Genomic DNA, 18350 nt, shown 5'->3' with positions numbered 1-18350 from the left:
GATTTTTGACACACCACGCCAAAAAGGTTGCCCATCACTGCTCTAATATATCATACTGCTTAATGCAATATGTCTAGCTTCAGCAGTTTCCATACTGTAACATTCACAACACCACATTTTTATACTCACGCACACACTATTCAACGCCACCTACCCACACACACTTGATAACACTATATTATATATAAAACATTGTGCACATACTGAATCTGGTACAATACAGTAGTACTGACTGGCACATTTACATAAACACACCCTTTCTTTACTGAGGGTGTTTTGTACTCAAAATTCTGACACTTCAGCATTTTTTACACTTTTCTTTAACCATGATTCTCCTTTTTCATGTACCCACACAAAAATTGTACTGTATTGGCTCAATTATAGGCCACACCCTGACAGTTTGGAGCAAATTTAAAGAAAGACTTAAAAGAAAAAAATACACATTCATGGAATGTTAAAAGTATTTTATCTATTGAACAGGACTACATGTATTTTAACACGGTATCTATTATGCAGTTAGTCAGCATATGTTGAATACAAACAGAAATTTGGAAAACCAATAGCCATTTTAAGGTCCCCACCTTAATTCATAATGCAACTTATAGATATGCCACTCTGCCCCCCCTCCAACTTAGCAATGCATCCAGTCGGTGGACGTCTGCACAATGCGTGGCAGACAACCTAAGCTGCTGCTCGCCACTTCTGCCGGGGCTTCTATGAGCTCTGTCATAGAAGGTCCAGAGGAAGTGCCGGCAGAAGTGGAGGTTGTCTGCGCACATCGCTCAGTCGTTCACCAGCTGCCAGAGAGGAGGATCCAGGTCCTCTGCAGTGCTGCGAGGGATATTATTATTATTTATTGTTTTATATATAGTGCCATCAAATTCCGTAGAGCTGTACAATGGGTATGGATCCTAACCCTGCGGCTTACTCGTAGGGCTAAATGAAGCACCAGCCGGGCGCCTGGAACTGCATGTCCCAGGCGTTGGGTGATCCAAATTGTGCTGAACCCCTATTATAGGCCGCACCTCTAATACAGTATATTTGTTTTTTCTTTTGATAGCATTTTTAGATGTATACTTTAATAATTACTATGAATAATACATTAAAATAATAAAAATTTTGAAGGGTAAAAAAAACACAAATTTTTTGTAATAACCAGTTTAGCTGACCAAAATGCCGCAAAATAAATCAATGAATCTGGAAAACCCCCACATGCATAGTATTTTTTTTTTTTTTTAAGTAACGAGGTACAAAATGGAACATCTCCATTCCCTTTTCCACACTTGAAATTCAGTTTTGTGAGGCCTATGTCTATCTTTGGGCTGCGTAACAGCCCATCAGCTCAAAATACCCTCACAAAAGTACATATTCTTGGAGAAAAAAACAACTATTTTTTACATTTTTTTACATGCTCTTTTCACTGCACATGTCACGCTCTTTTCACTGCACGTCACGCTCTTTTCACTGCACAACAGCACACAGAATATGGCAAGGTAGGCGCACAGAAAAAGAGTTAAATGATAATACACTATACAAACACAGTTCAGGTAAAAAAAGATACATTTTCAAAAGTACACCAGTCTTTTGCTTTTCTTGAGCACCTGCTTAGCTGAAGGTGATGGGAGTTGTAATTCACAAAACCAGGTGAAAGATGGACTGGCAGCCCACTTAAAAAAATGCAGGTGTAGGGTATTTTTTTTTTCTATTTTTCTAAGTGTGAATTGTATTGATTTTTATTTGCAGGTGGGGAGGGGGTGCCATGTCTGATGCACTGTAGGACTGCCGGTAACAGACAGTTTTTTCAGTGTGCCAGCCAGCTAATCTAACTATAGATCACATAATTTATCCATTCATAAATTAAGTCTCGCACGATCGCTCAAGAAATCCAACAGTGCTCACTCTACATGGAATTCTCACATGAGACTTCCAGCGTGGGGATCATTAACTGCATGAAATGTGAGACAGTCTCCTGCACTGGGAATAGCGGGTAGAGTTGTGCACAGTATTTTCAGCATGACGTTCCATGTCATCGTGATAGGTTTTCGGGCCACTTGTTTCATGATGGCATAAAAAGGCAAGGTTTTAAGGCGTTAAAGAGGTCAACCAGTGGCAAAATTTGGCAGATAACAGACTAAGAGGGCAGCTACAGAGGGTGCAGCTACTACCTCAGGTGTTTGATTTTTTTTTAAAGAATACATATTGAGATATTATATGCCAATACTTAGTCTTCTGTGTACAACGAAATCCTTTTCTCCATAGGACTTTCACTGATCCGAGTGTCAAGGCGAGTGATTAAGACTGAGACACTTAATTGTTTACCACAGCCAGTACAATAAGAGGGTGTTTGGTATACAAGGATAAGATAACATAGAATATACACAAATAACATGCAGCAGCCTGGAAACATCATAAAAACTGTAAAAACAAACAAAAAACAGCGCAATATGACTGCCAGCACTGCAAAACTAATCCATTCCCTGGTAATCTCCCGTCTAGACTACTGCAACAACCTACTTACCGGCCTCCCACTCTCCCCCCTCCAGTCTGTCCTCAATGCATCTGCCAGACTAATCTATCTCACCCGATGCTCTGCATCTGCCGCACCTCTCTGAGAGTCCCTCCACTGGCTCCCCATCCATAGCAGAATTAAATTTAAAATACTCACCCTATCCTACAAAGCTCTCACTAACACCACTCCCCTCTACCTATCCTCCCTCATCATCTTATCACATCCTCCCATGCCCGCCTACAGGACTTCTCTCGCGCAGCACCAACCCTCTGGAACTCTTTCCCGTGCTGTCCGACTCTCACCAACTCTACCCTCCTTCAAACGCTCCCTAATACTTTTCTCTTCAGGGAAACCTACCACTAACGTAAACATCAAAACGTCTCTCTCACCCACTTACAACCCTTACCTCGCCCTACATTATTATTCACTACCACGCAGTCCTCACCTCCTGTTTCTCACACCTTATCCACCTAGAATGTAAGTTCCTGCGGGAACAGGGCCCTTCACTCCTCTTGTATTTGTATGTTAATAGCTGTATTGTACCTGTCGTTATCTGTAAAATGTTCATCTTTTACAGCGCTGTGGAATCTGTCGGGGCTTTATAAATATAATAATAATAATGTTTTCATTTTTTTTAAATGTTATACTAGCAAAAAAAGAATTCGGCGTTAACTTCCACTTCTAAGAATGTTACCAAGATCACTTGTAGGTCCCCCAAAAGGGAGTCAAACTAAGCAACATATGTATGTAATGCTTAAAGGGATCGTGGATATCAATGGGACGCAATAAAACGCAAAGCCGACATACTGACCAGGGCAGCTTTTTTGGATGTAATCCAAAGACAAGGGTATACTTGACAGATATATATTTGACAGATACATACAGTATAATCTGTTTGTGTTGTAAAAGCATCATGTTTTTATGATAAACTACTACACACTTTAGTGACTGCTATTTGAAAATGCATTTGTTCAACTTTTTATTAATTTAACTAATGACCTTGCAGTTCACAGCAGTGTAAGGCACTGTATGTGTGTATTTTTGTTTTTAAGTAGCAACAAAAACATTTCACATGGATAGTATGGATTAGGATGTGTGGCACAAAGACATACTTTACACTGAAATAAGTGCGTGCGTGCGTGTGTGTGTGTGTGTGTGTGTGTGTGTGAAACAAGGTATGAAAGAGTACCAATAATAAAAAAAAAAATGCTCCAAGGCACAGGCATCAAATAGTCTTTCATAAACCCAGGATACGTATACCTATACAAATAGGTAAAGCATCAAAATGCAAATATTCCCCTTTTCTAAAACGTCCGTAAATACTCGCTTTAGATATTTACTCATCGCATCCTAATCGGTTATCAACAGCGCCGCGATGCAATGCAGACACTGTCATAAAGCATGATGGATCAACAGCTATCTCCATAAAGATGACTGCTGGGTTGTTTTTTTTAATCTTTATATTACTATCCTTAATTTCGGGAATGCACTCGAGTGGCGTCTACAAAGCCCTTTCCCCATCGCCACTGCCCCACTTGTTGTCCCGTACCTGCGATCCCTCGGATCTCTAGCTTTCTGATCTGTTGCACACACAGAACGGCCATCCTCTGACATCACTTCCTACTTCTTAGCAACCTCCACCCACATTTCCTTAACTTTATTCATAACACAAAAACGAACACGTCTATCTGTACGCGCTTTAGAATTTATTTTTACCCGCTTGAAAGTTTTTGTAAATGCAAAAAAAGATGAAAATCACAGAAATATATTATGCTTTCATTTAATTTAAAACGATATATTGTGTGAGAATTTTAACCGACTATTACTGTATTTTCTATCTGAATTATGGGAAGGCTGGACTCGAAAAAAAGTATATACGAAAACAAACACCCGCTCCGAAATCTTAAGAGGCAGTGAGAACCTCTATTAAGTGTTTTGACATTCTTCGGGGTCCTTTGTAGCTGTTCCTTTTTCCCCACCACGGTTATTAGTTTGGTACTGCAAGTTTGTTTTTTGTTTCTTTGGGGGGTAACAAGTCCCTCTTTTGGATTTTTTTTAAACAGATGTCTTGGACGCAATGATCGTTTATAAGCATTTCGGTGTCTTACCGAGTTTCATAAAATTAACAGTTTGCCTTTAAAGCAAAAGAAAAGTCTATTAACCCCTTCTTTCCTTAGTGTTTTGTATCTGAAACTTTTTCAGCATGATTCTCATTTTTAATTTTTCGTGCACACAAACTATACCCAAACTAGTCCAGTTGACTAAAATACCACAAAATGCATTTATTTGTTTTAAGTTTTTGTTTTTTTTTAAGTTATGGGACTCAAAAGGGAACACACCCATTCCCTTTTCCATATCTGAAATTTTCTAGTTTCATTTTGTGAAGCATATGTCTTATTTGGGACTGTTTAGCAGCCCACCAGCTCAAAACATCTCCACAAAAGTACATCATTTTTTGAGAGAAGACAACCCAGGCTATTTCATTAGGTGTTATTGGACACCTATGTACCGTATTTGCTCGATTATAAGTCGACCCTGATTATAAGACGACCCCCCAAAATCTGAATATTAATTTATGAAAAAAAGAAAAAGCCTGAATATAAGACGACCCTATAGGAAAAGTTTTACCAGTAAATGTTAATTCATGTAAACTATGAACAATTTTTTTTTAATAAAAGCTATGATTGAGAAAAATATTTTGTTTTTATTTCCTTTTTTTTCAACCTGCCCCCCCAGTTATGCACATCTGCCCCCTGGCTTGCCACTCTGCGCCAGAAATGCCTTATACCCCCTATATGCCACTGTGCCCCATGATATGCCTTTTAACCCTCTAAATGCCACTGTGCCCCATGATATGCCTTTTGACCCCCTATGTGCCACTGTGCCTCCAGAATTGCCTTATACCCCAATATGCCACTCTGGCATTTAGGGGGTTAAAACGCATATTATGGGGCAGAGTGGAATATAGGGAGGTATAAGGCATTTCAGGAGGCAGAGTGGCATTAAGGGGGTTAAAAGGCATTTCACAGAGCACTCTGCCTTCAGAAATGCCTTATGCCCCCCCATTTAACACTCCCTCCCCCTCCCTCCTGCAAACTTACCGGAGCTTCCTGCCCCCCCCCCCAACTTACCGGTACTTCTGAGTCCCCGGTGCATAGTCTGGGTAGTGTGTAGAGCTCTACGCGATTCGCGTAGACAACTTCCATCGCGCAGACCTTCCCCGGCTGTCAGAGATCACAGAACTCTGACAGCCGGAGAAGGTCTGCGCGATGGACGCAAACAACCCCCCGCTGCTAACCGCACCTCCTCCCGGCTGCAGCGGAAGTTGTGTACGCGAATCGTGCAGAGCTCTACACGCTGCCCGGACTAAGCACCGGGGACTCAGAAGTACCGGTAAATTGGGGGGGGGGGCAGGAGGATCCAGGTCCCCCGCAGACTGGATCTTAGTCTCATAGTCAGACCTAGTTGAGGTCTGATTATAAGACTACCCCGATTATAAGACGAGGGGTATTTTTCAGAGCATTTGCTCTGGAAAAAACCTTGTCTTATAATTGAGCAAATACGGTAGTTTGTTCACCAATTCCTGCAAAAGGGAGCCATGACAATGGTTTGCTGGGGGGGGGGAAGCGGCCAATGTTCAATGTTTGGTTAGGATTATCTGCACAGATTATATGCAACTGCAGATTTACTAGCATGCATTTAGATGCACCTGGAGATTACAGAAATACCCCACATTTTTATAGTTTTGAAAGTTATGGGGAACATCCCCACCCCCTTTTCCAAACTTGAAATTTGTGAGGACTATGCTTTTTTATAATTTTGTCCTGACATTGCCCAACAGGCACATCACATTTTACTTGCAAAATTATATATTTTTGAAAAGTACACCAACTAAAAACACTTTTTATCATAATTAAAACATGCTTACCTGTCCACCGGGTAAGGACACCCCAAACTAAAACTGAGAACTAAATCTAATTACTAAACAAGTTTTAAAACTTTTTTTTTTTTTTATTATTATTTATCCATTCTAAAAGTCCAGAGACCTGGCATATATGGGCAAGATGATTAGTAAAAGCTACTGTCCTTCCTGATCCCCTTTTGGCCATCAGACCCTACAATGTCTCTGTGGCTTATTTTTGGAGGCAATCCTCCCTGTAAAATGTTTTCCACACAGTCTGTAAATAACCTCCGGCGGTAGAAGTGCAGGGTTAGGAGGCTGTTCAAATAGAAGATTTGGTATGACCTAGTGAAGGCAACTTTCTTATACCTTATTTGGGCTTTGCAGTTCACAATACACTATCTGGACAAAAATATTGGGACACCAGACCATAATACCTACAGGGACTTTTATGACATATCATTCTAAATACACAGACATTAATATGAAGTTGGTTCCCCCTTTTACAGCTTTAACTCTTCTGGGAAGGCTTTCCACAATATTTTGGAGGGTTCCTGCTGGGATTTTTGCCTATTCATCCAGAAGAGCTTTTGTAAGGTTGGGCACTGATCTTGGATGAGAAGGCCTGGGTTGCAATCTCCATTTCAGTCCATCCCAAAGGTTATTCAGTTGGGCTGAGGTCAAGGCTCTGTGTAGGCCATTCAAAGGACTCTCACAACTAAAACCCAACTTTATGAAAACAAGCTTTAAAACTTTTTTGGAAATATGTTTTCTAAAAGTCCACATGCGCGTGGTAGTTTTGGAAGCAATGTCTCTTTGTCTTATTTTTGGAGGTAGTTTGTCGAATCCTCCCTGTGAAATGTATGCCGCAGAGTCTGGCAATATGTCCAGGCTCCAGAAGTGCATGTTAGGGGGACTGTTCAAAAAAAAAAAAAAAAAATTAAAAAAAAAAAATCTTAAGATGACATTTAGCTGGAATTGAAGGAAAGTATAGACCTTCATTGTGCCTGCCTTTTTATACTATAAGAAAAACTGAACATTGCCATTTGTATTCAATAAAACCCAAATTTGAACCCAACTTTCGTATAGTTATAGTTATAACTGGGTGGCTATCTTCTAAACAGTTTACAATGCACCCAGGCAAGTCTGTATACTTTTTTTTTCTAGGGCAAGTAAAGCTAATTATAGATAGATACCTGGTTTAGGTCAAACCATCAAACACACAACAAGAATATGGTGGTAACACATACAATTTCCCCAAAAATATAAATAAAAGGTCATGGAATCAAATTTTAAAAAAAATAAAAAATCCCAAGTATCATATAGATGTGGTTGTACATATATGCAAGTTGCCTGCACAGGCCACAAAGCTGACATATATTAGGGTGACCAGATGTCCCTGGATTGAGGACATGTGCATGTCTCTTGCATAGAGATCACAGTGTGATCGGTGCAGGGGGGGGGGGGGTCGCAGGGAGGAGAGTGAGAAACCATGTTTCTCACTCTTCTCCCATGCTGAAAAACAAGACAGAAAAAAATGGTAAGCGATAAAAAAAATTAAAAAAAAATAATAATAATAATACAAGAATAATTAACCCCTTCGTGACAAAGGCTGATTTTACTTTTTGTACCCTTCGTGACAATGGCCGTTTTAACATTTCTGCGCTGCTCGTGTTTAGCTGTAATTTTCTTCTTTCCCGTTTACTGAACCCACACACATTAGATATTGTTTTTTTCAGGACAAGAAGGGCTTTCTTTAGATGACATTGTTTTGATTGTATCATATTATTTACTATTAAAAAAAGTATAAAATATGGTGAAAAATTTAGAAAAAAATGACTGTTTCTAACTTTTAGTTGAAAAATCTTTTACTCATCTATAAAAGGTAATAAAAAAACCTGCTAAATAGATTCTACTATTTGTCCTGAGTTTAGAAATACCCAATGTTTTTATGTTTTTTTGCTTTTTTCTGCACGTTATGGAGCAATAAGTACAGGTAGCTTTTTGCTATTTCAAAGCCATTTTTTCCAAATCTGGTAATTCTTCCCTCCATGTGCCATTTCGGGTATCTTTGAAGCCGGCCAATGCAATTTACCCCATCAAATCATATATTTTTGAAAACTAGACACCCCAGGGTATTCCAAATGCTGGTATTTTAACCCTTTCCAAGCACTTATTCTACCATCAGCCTTTGTCAAACTTTATGGTAGTCATTTTTTTGCATTTGTTTTTTCACACACATTTTACTTTAGGTATGAATAAACAGGTTCTGGTATATGTCACTATCAAAAAACACCCCAATATGTGTTTAGCAACATCTCCTGAGTACAGCGATACCTCACATGAATGATTTTGCCTGGCTGTTTGGGGGCAAAAGGGCCACATTTGGGGCATGCACATTTTTCAATGTTGAACTTTGGCATTTGGGGATCCACTGCCCATGCCCTATTTGGTACATCTTTGAGCCGGGCCATTTCAGTGTACCCAACAAAACTAGACACCCCAGGGTATTTTAAATGCTGGTATTTTAACTCTTTGCATGCACACATTTTACCACCAGCATTTTTTCAAAGTTTGCAGTAGTATTTTTGTGTGTGTATTTTTCCCCACACACACCTACTTTATGTATGAATTTACAGCTCCTGGTATATGCCGCTGTCACACGACACCCCAATATGTGTTCAGCAACATCTCCTGAGTACAGTGATATCCCACATGCATGGGTTTGTCATTTTTGGGGGGAACTAAAAGGCCACATTTGGTACGTGTGCATTTTTCTAATTGGAAATTAGATGTGTGGCCATCCTTCCCCCCGTGTTAATTGGGACCTTGTTGAACCCGGCCAATTCAATTTACCCCATCAAATCATACATTTTTTAAAAGTAGACACCCCATGGGCATTTAATATGCCAATATTTTAACTCTTTCCATGCGAGAATTGTTTTAAGCTAATATGCTAATTTTAGGACTTGCTCACAAAAATATATTTTTTATATATATATATTTTTTTTTTGCCTTTTTTTTTATTTTTTTTACATTTTTTTTCAACTTGAAGGTTCCCCTGATAGTGACATCAGTGGGAAATTATTTTTACATTTTACTGTTTTTTTACTATTTTTTTTCTAATTATTATTTTTATTTTATTTTTTATTTATTTTTTCTAATCACACTGTGATTAGAAAGCTGAGCTCCATTGACTTGCATGGTTGAATGCAGTACCTATATTCAACCTGCAAGTGGAGCCAGAGTTCTCAAGAGGGTCTGGAGACCGTCTAGCGAACTTTTTAGACTTTATTGTTTTTCTTTATTGAATTTTCCCGGACCGCCGCCATCTTGCTGATGGCGAAGATCACCGGCAGCTGCGGCTGTGACCGCTCTCCGGAGCGGTCACAGTCCATCCCCAGGTAAGTGTTTGGTGTCGCTGGATGCCTCCTGATCTAAACGCTTTTAAAACGGGACGCCCTGGGGAGGGGCCAGAGATGGCCCCTTTGTGCCGATAATGGCGTTGCTGAATGCCTCGAGGTCGAGGCATTACAGCAACGCCGTTTCGGTGCAGAAAGCGAAAATAGATCGCTTTCTGCACCCGTTTAATGACGTGCCGTTATCGACTTGAATTTCCGTGACGTGCCCGGACCGGCAATTGTCATCAAGGGGTTAAAAGAAATAAGTGAGCTAAGTGATGTCCCTATGAGGACCTCTAACCATTTAAAAAAATATATATATATAAATATATATATATATATATATATTAAAAAAAAACTAAATAAAAATATATAAAAAAAGATTAAAAAGAAAAAAAACCCTTACATCCCATTGCCCTAACACAACATATAAAACGTATAACCCTCCTGCCCCCATTTACAACCCCCAAACCTGATAAGCCATAACCACAAACATTCTACAAATAATATACACCTTATAGTATGTCCCCTATAAGTGCTGTGAAAGTATGAAAAATCTATATAAAATTAGGTATTTCTGAAATCAGGACACCTGAATTGATAAACTTGGAGGGGATTTTCCATCACTTTACCTGATTTTGTGAGGATTCAGAGGGAAATTTTATAAAAAATTAGGTGTTTTTTTCGAATTTTCACTAGTTTTTCTAAATGTTCAGCTAACTATGGTATCAAAAGAAAGCTCTATCCCTCCTTGAAAAAACAACATATAGTTTACATGGGTACATAAGGCTATAATCTGCCCGGGGACAAATGTATACTTTGCGATGGTAAACTAAAAATTAAGAGGAAACCATTAAAATTCTTACCTGGGAATTTACTTTTCTTGTTGATACTGCTGCAGGATACACAAGTGAAATGTAGCTCCTACTCCAGGTAAATCAATAAAACCAGCTCTTCCCAACCAGCCTCTCAGTGTAGTAAAAGAAAGCAAAGTATTATGCAAAAGTTTGATGTCTCCCTTGTGATCAGGGATAGGCAAAGGACACAGGTGTTCGTGGAAAGGTTTGTGAAGGTCCATAAAACATCATTAAATTGTCAACAGTGTGAAATGAAGACGAAACTGCTGCTCTACAGATCTAATCTGGAGGCACATTTGCTAATTCAGACCGTGAAGTAGCTACAGAGTAGAGTGGGCTTTGAGACCATCAGGGGCTGTAAAACAACTTAAGTCCCTTACGTGGACCAGCACATGAAATTAACAGGTTGTTGCATTTACTTAACAGAGCAGTCCTTTCTAGATAAAGCTAATGTACGCCTTCAGGTTTTCCTTCATATTTATGGGTGCTGGACTGAAGGTTGGTAACCCAATCCCCTGACTAGCATGAAAATAGAAATCCTCGAGGTAAGCACAGTACCATTCTATCATCCAATGCCAAGAAGACATGGCTTGTAGTTCACAAACCCCGCTTGACGGAAGTAATTGCCACCAGGAATGCTACCTTCAACATGAGAAGGCAAAGGGAGGAAGCTTTGAGTGAAAGTAAGATGTTTCAAAACCAGAGCTAATCCAAAGAAGGTGCAAGGTTCTGAGCTAGGGGTCCAAGTCTGGCCAATGCAGACAAAAGGCCAAATCAATGTCCAAAAAGGAGCTAAGTACAGCAACACACACTTTTATAGTAGCTGGACACAGACCCTTGAAAAATCCTGAATGGAGAAAATCCAGAGCTTGAGAGACTGATAGATGAAACTGGGAAGAGTTCCTTAGGAAACACCAATCTGAAAAGACATTCCAGAAGGCAGCATACCTTTTCCCCATAACCAACCTTCTACTTTTGAACAGAATGTCAACAATCCCAGGTTAAAGTCAATGGTTTAGTAAGAGAGACCTTTTAATCTCGAGGCTGACAAGTGGAGAAGCTCTAGAGATTGATCCAGGATAGAACATCTGTTTCAGATCTACATACCACAGTTCTCGGCCAATTTGGAGCAATGAAGATGACATCTGCCTGATCCAGTCTTACTTTTCAAAGACACGTTCCTGAAAGATTTCTTGATTGAGACTCCATTCTCCTGGACAAATCCGATGTCTGCTCAAGTAATCGACATGAATATTCAGGGAACCCTTGACGTGAATTGCGAGACTAACAGGCTGCCAAAACTCCCAAATAAAAAGCTTCTCAACTGTTGAAGACATGCTTCAACAGTACTGTTGTCTGGCTGAATCAATATTTTGTGGTAGATTACAAGCTAGGAAGTTGCTCAAGACTGGCAGGAGTTCTAGATGATCAATTTGGAAGTAAGCTTCCTGAGATGTTCATGTCCCTTAAATGGGGTGGGTCCTCATACATGGTCCCCAACCTTGATGACTTGTGTCTGTGGAGAGGACTGTCCAGCACAGAGCCTGCCAAGACAGACCTCTGGTTATATGATATATAACCACAAAAGAGATGATCTTACTTGGGCAGGAAGAGAAACTCCTTCGGGAGAGGGGAGTCCTAGAGCCCCTCCATTCTCTGAAGAGAAATGTCTGTAGGGAACATAGCCAGACTAGAGCCCACGGAACAGACATCTTGGATGTGGACATGAGTCCTAACACCATCATAATCTCTCCGATGGAGAAGGCAACATCGGAATAGTGCTGCTGACCTGGGAATGAAGGCTGGCTGACGACAGAGCACCCAGAAGCTTAAATAAGGTAAGTTATTATCTTGATTCCTAGACATCTCAGATGAGCCACCATTACAGCAAGCATTTTGGTTAAAAAAGAACTCTGAGCCAATGACAGAGCGAAGTCCTGAATAAAGTCCCCCCAAAAAACATTTGACCACTGAGATGGTCTAATGGAAGGGAAGAAGCCCTCAATCTGCTGGGAGGACATCTGGAATAGTCTGTGGCATAGGCATGTTGAACGAGGTCTAACAACCAATGATCTGTGGTGATGGACCCCCCCGACAGGAGCAAAAAGGAGCCGTCTTCCCCCCACAAGAGGTCTGTTGTCAGGACCTAAAAGGCCTGTTGAACTACTCTTTATGTTGGTAAGGCTTGTCTTCATACAATCTGGAAGATTGTCGTGACTCTTGATTCCTAGAAGGACAAAAGCAGCTTGATTTAAACTTGGGAACACTGTTTACGTTCCAATAAATCTTCCAGATCTTTACCAAATAAATGCTTGCCAAGGAAGAAAATACCACACAGTCTATTCTTGGAGGCACAATCAGCTGACCAAGATTTTAGCCTGAGAGCTCTGCGTGCCACAACAGTTAAGACTGCCCTCCATACGGATAGATTAAATAGCAGAGAAAGTCCACTGCAGCAGAGATATCTACAAAAGTTCAGCCTATCTTCTCATTTTATGGTTTAGGGATATAGGGATTATCCTCTGCCTGCCATAGCTTTATATAAACAGGATCCAACTTCAGAAGCATTGCCCAGACAGAAATCAACTGAGTGCTGTTATGTAGTGGATATGTGGGTGGCACTTGGAGGGTTAAATTAACAGTTGATTTTGTTTTGCCTACAACCTCAATGTTACTTGATTGATCTAAAAGCAAACAAAAATAAAAAACAATACTGCATTTTTTTATTTAGTAAATTTTACATTATAACGTAGATACACATAAAAGATGGCTAAACATAGTAGGTATGCTAAAGACATTTCTTCTTACTTTTAGCAGTAAAGGAAGCCTCTGCTTTTAACCCCTACAGTACCAAGTGTTTTTAGTGCTCTTAATACCATAATTTGTCTATCAAGATTCCTTTTTTTCCCGCATTTGTGGTACCTACACAAACGTTTATTCTGGACAAGTGAGGCTTTATTTTAACCCCTTAAGGACCGGGCTCATTTTTCGTTTGTACCCTGTGGGACCGAGGCTGTTTTGACACTTTTGTGGTGCTTGTGTTCAGCTGTAATTTTCTCCTCACCCATTTAGTGTACCCACACAAGTTATATATTGTTTTTCATTATTTTGATCGTATCATCTTATTTACTATAAAAAAAATAAAAAAAACATGGTGCAAAATTGAAAAAAAAACAAATTTTATGACTTTTATTTGAAAAATCTTTTACTCACCTAAAAAAGCAAGTAAAAAAACTAGCTGAATAGATTCTACTACTTGTCCTGAGTTTAGAAATACCCAATGTTTTTATGTTTTTTTGCTGTTTTTTGTAAGTTATAGGGCAATATGTACAAGCAGCGTTTTATGATTTCCAAATCTTTTTTAACAAATCTGGTCAGTCTGCCTCCATCTCCTCTTTGGAACATCTTTGAAGCCGGTTAACTCAATTTAACCCATTCAAACCACCCCAGGGTATTCCAAATGCTGTTATTTTAACCCTTTCCATGCACCAATTATACAACTACACTTTGTCAAACTTTGTAATAGTAATTTTTTTTATTTTTTTTTCCACACAAATTGTACTTTAGTTATAGATATACAGGTGCTGGTATATGTCACTGTCAAACAACACCCCAATATGTGTTCAGCAACATCTCCTGAGTACAGCGATACCCCACATGCATGGGTTTGTCAGATTGTTTGGCTGGTAAAAGGCTACTTTTGGGGCATGCGTAATTCAGGTGGTCATTTGGTCATTGTGCCTCCCTCTCCTCTTTGGAATATCTTTGAAGCCGTTAACTCAATTTAACCCATTCAAACCATATATTTTTGAAAACTAGACACCCCAGGGTATTCCAAATGCTGTTATTTTAACCCTTTCCATGCACCAATTATAGAACTACACTTTGTCAAACTTTGTAATAGTAATTTTTTTTCACACAAATTGTACTTTAGTTATAGATATACAGGTCCTGGTATATGCCACTGTCAAACAACACGCCAATGTGTGTTCAGGAACATCTCCTGAGTGCAGTGATACCCGACATGCATGGGTTTGTCGGGTTGTTTCAGATTTAAAATGCCACATTTGGGAAGTGCGCTTTTTTTCTCCATTTTGGTCAGTCTGTACCTATGCCCTATCTTTGAGCTAGGCCACTCCAATTTACCCCATCAGCCATTTTTTTTATATATATTAGACACCCCTTGGGTATTTGAAGTGCTTTTATTTTAACTCTTTGTTGAGATTTTTGAGAAATTTTAGCACTTGCTCAAAATAATAAACTTTATTTTTTAATTTAATTTTATTTTTTTAATACTTTTTTTATATTTTTTTTTACACATTTTGCTGGTACTGGATGGTTCATCTAGTGACATCACTGCATAATTATTTTTAAATGTTAGCACATTTTTTTTAAAAAAAAATTTCCATTTTTTATTTATTTTGAATATTTTACTAATCACATAGTGATTAGAAAGCTGGGCTCCATTGACTTGCATGGTTGAATGCAGTACCTGTATTCAACCAGCAAGTGGAGCCAGTTCTCTAGAGGGTCTGGAGACCCTCTAGCGAACTTTTTCGTCTTTATTGTTTTATTTCCCGGGCCGCCGCCATCTTGCTTGATGGCGAAGATCACCGGCAGCGGCGGCTGTGACCGCTCTCCGGAGCGGTCACAGCCCACCCAGAGGTGAGTGTTTGGTGTCGCTGGATGCCTCCTGATCGAGGCATTCCAGCGACACCATTTAAGTTTAGGAGGCGATCGTTGATCGCCTCCTAAACGCTTTTAAAACGGGCGTCCGCCGCCATACAATGTATGGCGGCTGTTGACGCCCCGGGGAGGGGCCAGACATGGCCCCCGATGCCGATCTCGGCCTTGCTGAATGCCTCGACATCGAGGCATTGCAGCAAGGCAGTTTAAGCGAAGAAAGTGATCCTTGATCACTTTCTACGCTTATTTAATTTTTTGACGGTTCAGGACCGTCAAAGGTCATTTAGTGACCTTCTTGTTATGACGGTCCTGAACCGGCAAAGGTCGCGAAGGGGTTAAAACCGTAAAGACACACAAAACAAAGATTACTAGTGCTAATGTGTAAAACACTTTTATTGCTTATAGGGCTGCAACTAACGATTATTTTCATAATCGATTAGACGATTTTTTTCCCCGATTAATCAGATTAAAAAAAATAAGGTACATTTTTTGTTTATTTACAATAACTGGATGTTAACCCCTTAAGGACCGGGCTCATTTTTCGTTTTGTACCCTGTGGGACCGAGGCTGTTTTAATACTTTTGTGGTGCTTGTGTTCAGCTGTAATTTTCTCCTCACCCATTTAGTGCACCCACATAAGTTATATATTGTTTTTTTCAGGATAAGATGGGCTTTCTTCAGATACCATTATTTGGATCGTATCATCTTATTTACTATAAAAAAAATAAAAAAAACATGGTGAAAAATTGAAAAAAAAACACATTTTATGACTTTTATTTGAAAAATCTTTTACTCACCTAAAAAAGCAAGTAAAAAAACTACCTAAATAGATTCTACTACTTGTCCTGAGTTTAGAAATACCCAATGTTTTTATGTTTTTTTGCTGTTTTTTGTAAGTTATTGGGCAATAAGTACAAGCAGCGTTTTATGATTTCCAAATCTTTTTTAACAAATCTGGTCAGTCTGCCTCCATCTCCTCTTTGGAACATCTTTGAAGCCTGTTAACTCAATTTAACCAATTCAAACCATATATTTTTGAAAACTAGACACCCCAGGGTATTCCAAATGCTGTTATTTTAACCCTTTCCATGCACCAATTATACAACTACACTTTGTCAAACTTTGTAATAGTAATTTTTTTTTATTTTTTTTCACACAAATTGTACTTTAGTTATAGATATACAGGTCCTGGTATATGCCACTGTCAAACAACACCCCAATGTGTGTTCAGGAACATCTCCTGAGTGCAGTGATACCCGACATGCATGGATTTGTCGTGTTGTTTGAGATTTAAAATGCCACATTTGGGAAGTGCACTTTTTTTGCCCATTTTGGAAAGTCTGTACCTATGCCCTATCTTTGAGCTCAGCCACTCCAATTTACCCCATCAGCCATTTTTTTTTTATATTAGACACCCCTTGGGTATTTGAAGTGCTTTTATTTTAACTCTTTGTTGAGATTTTTGAGAAATTTTAGCACTTGCTCAAAATAATATTTATTTTCTTATTTTATTTTTTTAATACTTTTTTTTTTTACCAGAGGTAAGTGTTTGGTGTCGCTGGATGCCTCCTGATCGAGGCATTCCAGCGACACCATTTAAGTTTAGGAGGCGATCGTTGATCGCCTCCTAAACGCTTTTAAAACGGGCGTCCACCGCCATACAATGTATGGCGGCTGTTGACGCCTCGGGGAGGGGCCAGACATGGCCCCCGATGCCGATCTCGGCCTTGCTGAATGCCTCGACATCGAGGCATTACAGTAACGCCGTTTAAGCGAAGAAAGTGATCGTTGATCACTTTCTAAGCTTATTTTACTTTTTGACGGTTCAGGACCGTCAAAGGTCATTTAGTGACCTTCATGTCATGACGGTCCTGAACCGGCAAAGGTCGCGAAGGGGTTAAAAACAAACAGCAGAATAAAAAAACTGAGAAAAATGCATTTCTTGTTTTTATTTCCCAACCTGCTACCCCTCCCCAGTTATGCACATCTGAGCCTAGGCTTGCCACACTGCCTCCCAGATATGCCTTATACCTCCTGTATGCCTTATACCCCCAGATAAGCCACTCCGCCCTCCCCAGATATGCCTTATACCCCTTAAATGCCACAGTGCCCTCTAATATGCCTTATACCCTAGATATGCCACTCTACCCCTAAATATGCAACTCTGCCCTAGATATGCCTTATATCCCCTAAAAGCTTTATACCCCCCTGATATGCCACTGTGTCCTCTGATATGCCCTATACCCAGATATGCCACTCCACCCCCCCAGATATGCCTTTTACCCCCCTAAATGACAGTGCCCCCTGATATGCTTTTAACCCCCCCTGATATGCCACTCCATCCCCCAGATATGACTTATTTCCCCCTATATGCCATAGTGCCCCCCAGATATGCCACTCTGTCCCCCCCAGATATGCCTTATATCCCCTATATGACACTGTGCCCCCCCACAGACTTACTGGTCCATACTCCTTGGTGTCTAGTAGGGGCAGCCGGTGAACGCCTGCGCGATGCGTGTAGATAAACCTCTGCTGCTGGCCGGCACTTTCGCTGGAGCTTCTATGAATAAACACCGGAAGGTCATGTAATGCCGGCGCTCCATTATAGAAGCGTAAGTGCCGGCAGTAGCGGAGGTTGTCTGCGCGCATCACACAGACGCCCACAGGCTGCCAGAGAAGAGCATCCAGCAGGGGATCCTCCTCTCTGGCAGCCGGCGAACGTTGCGCAATGTGCGCAGACAACCTCCACCGCTGGTACTTCCGCCAGGGCTTCTATGGTCGAGCACCGGAATGTCATGTCAGGCTGGTGCTCTATAATAGAAGCCCCGACGGAAGTGGAGGACAGTAGCGGAGGATGTTTTTACACTGCTTACCTGGAGAACACATGGCACCATGATGCACTATGTGAAGAAAGCAAGGTGGCGGAGGCAGTGTAATGCTTTGGGCAATATTCTGCTGGGAAACCTTGGGTCCTGCCATTCATGTGGATGTTAATC

The sequence above is a fragment of the Sceloporus occidentalis genome, unplaced genomic scaffold (assembly GCF_023333645.1).
Source record: "Sceloporus occidentalis isolate IW3139 unplaced genomic scaffold, rSceOcc1.0.p SCAF_452, whole genome shotgun sequence".
NCBI lineage: Eukaryota > Metazoa > Chordata > Lepidosauria > Squamata > Phrynosomatidae > Sceloporus > Sceloporus occidentalis.
This window is presented reverse-complemented; position numbering follows the sequence as displayed.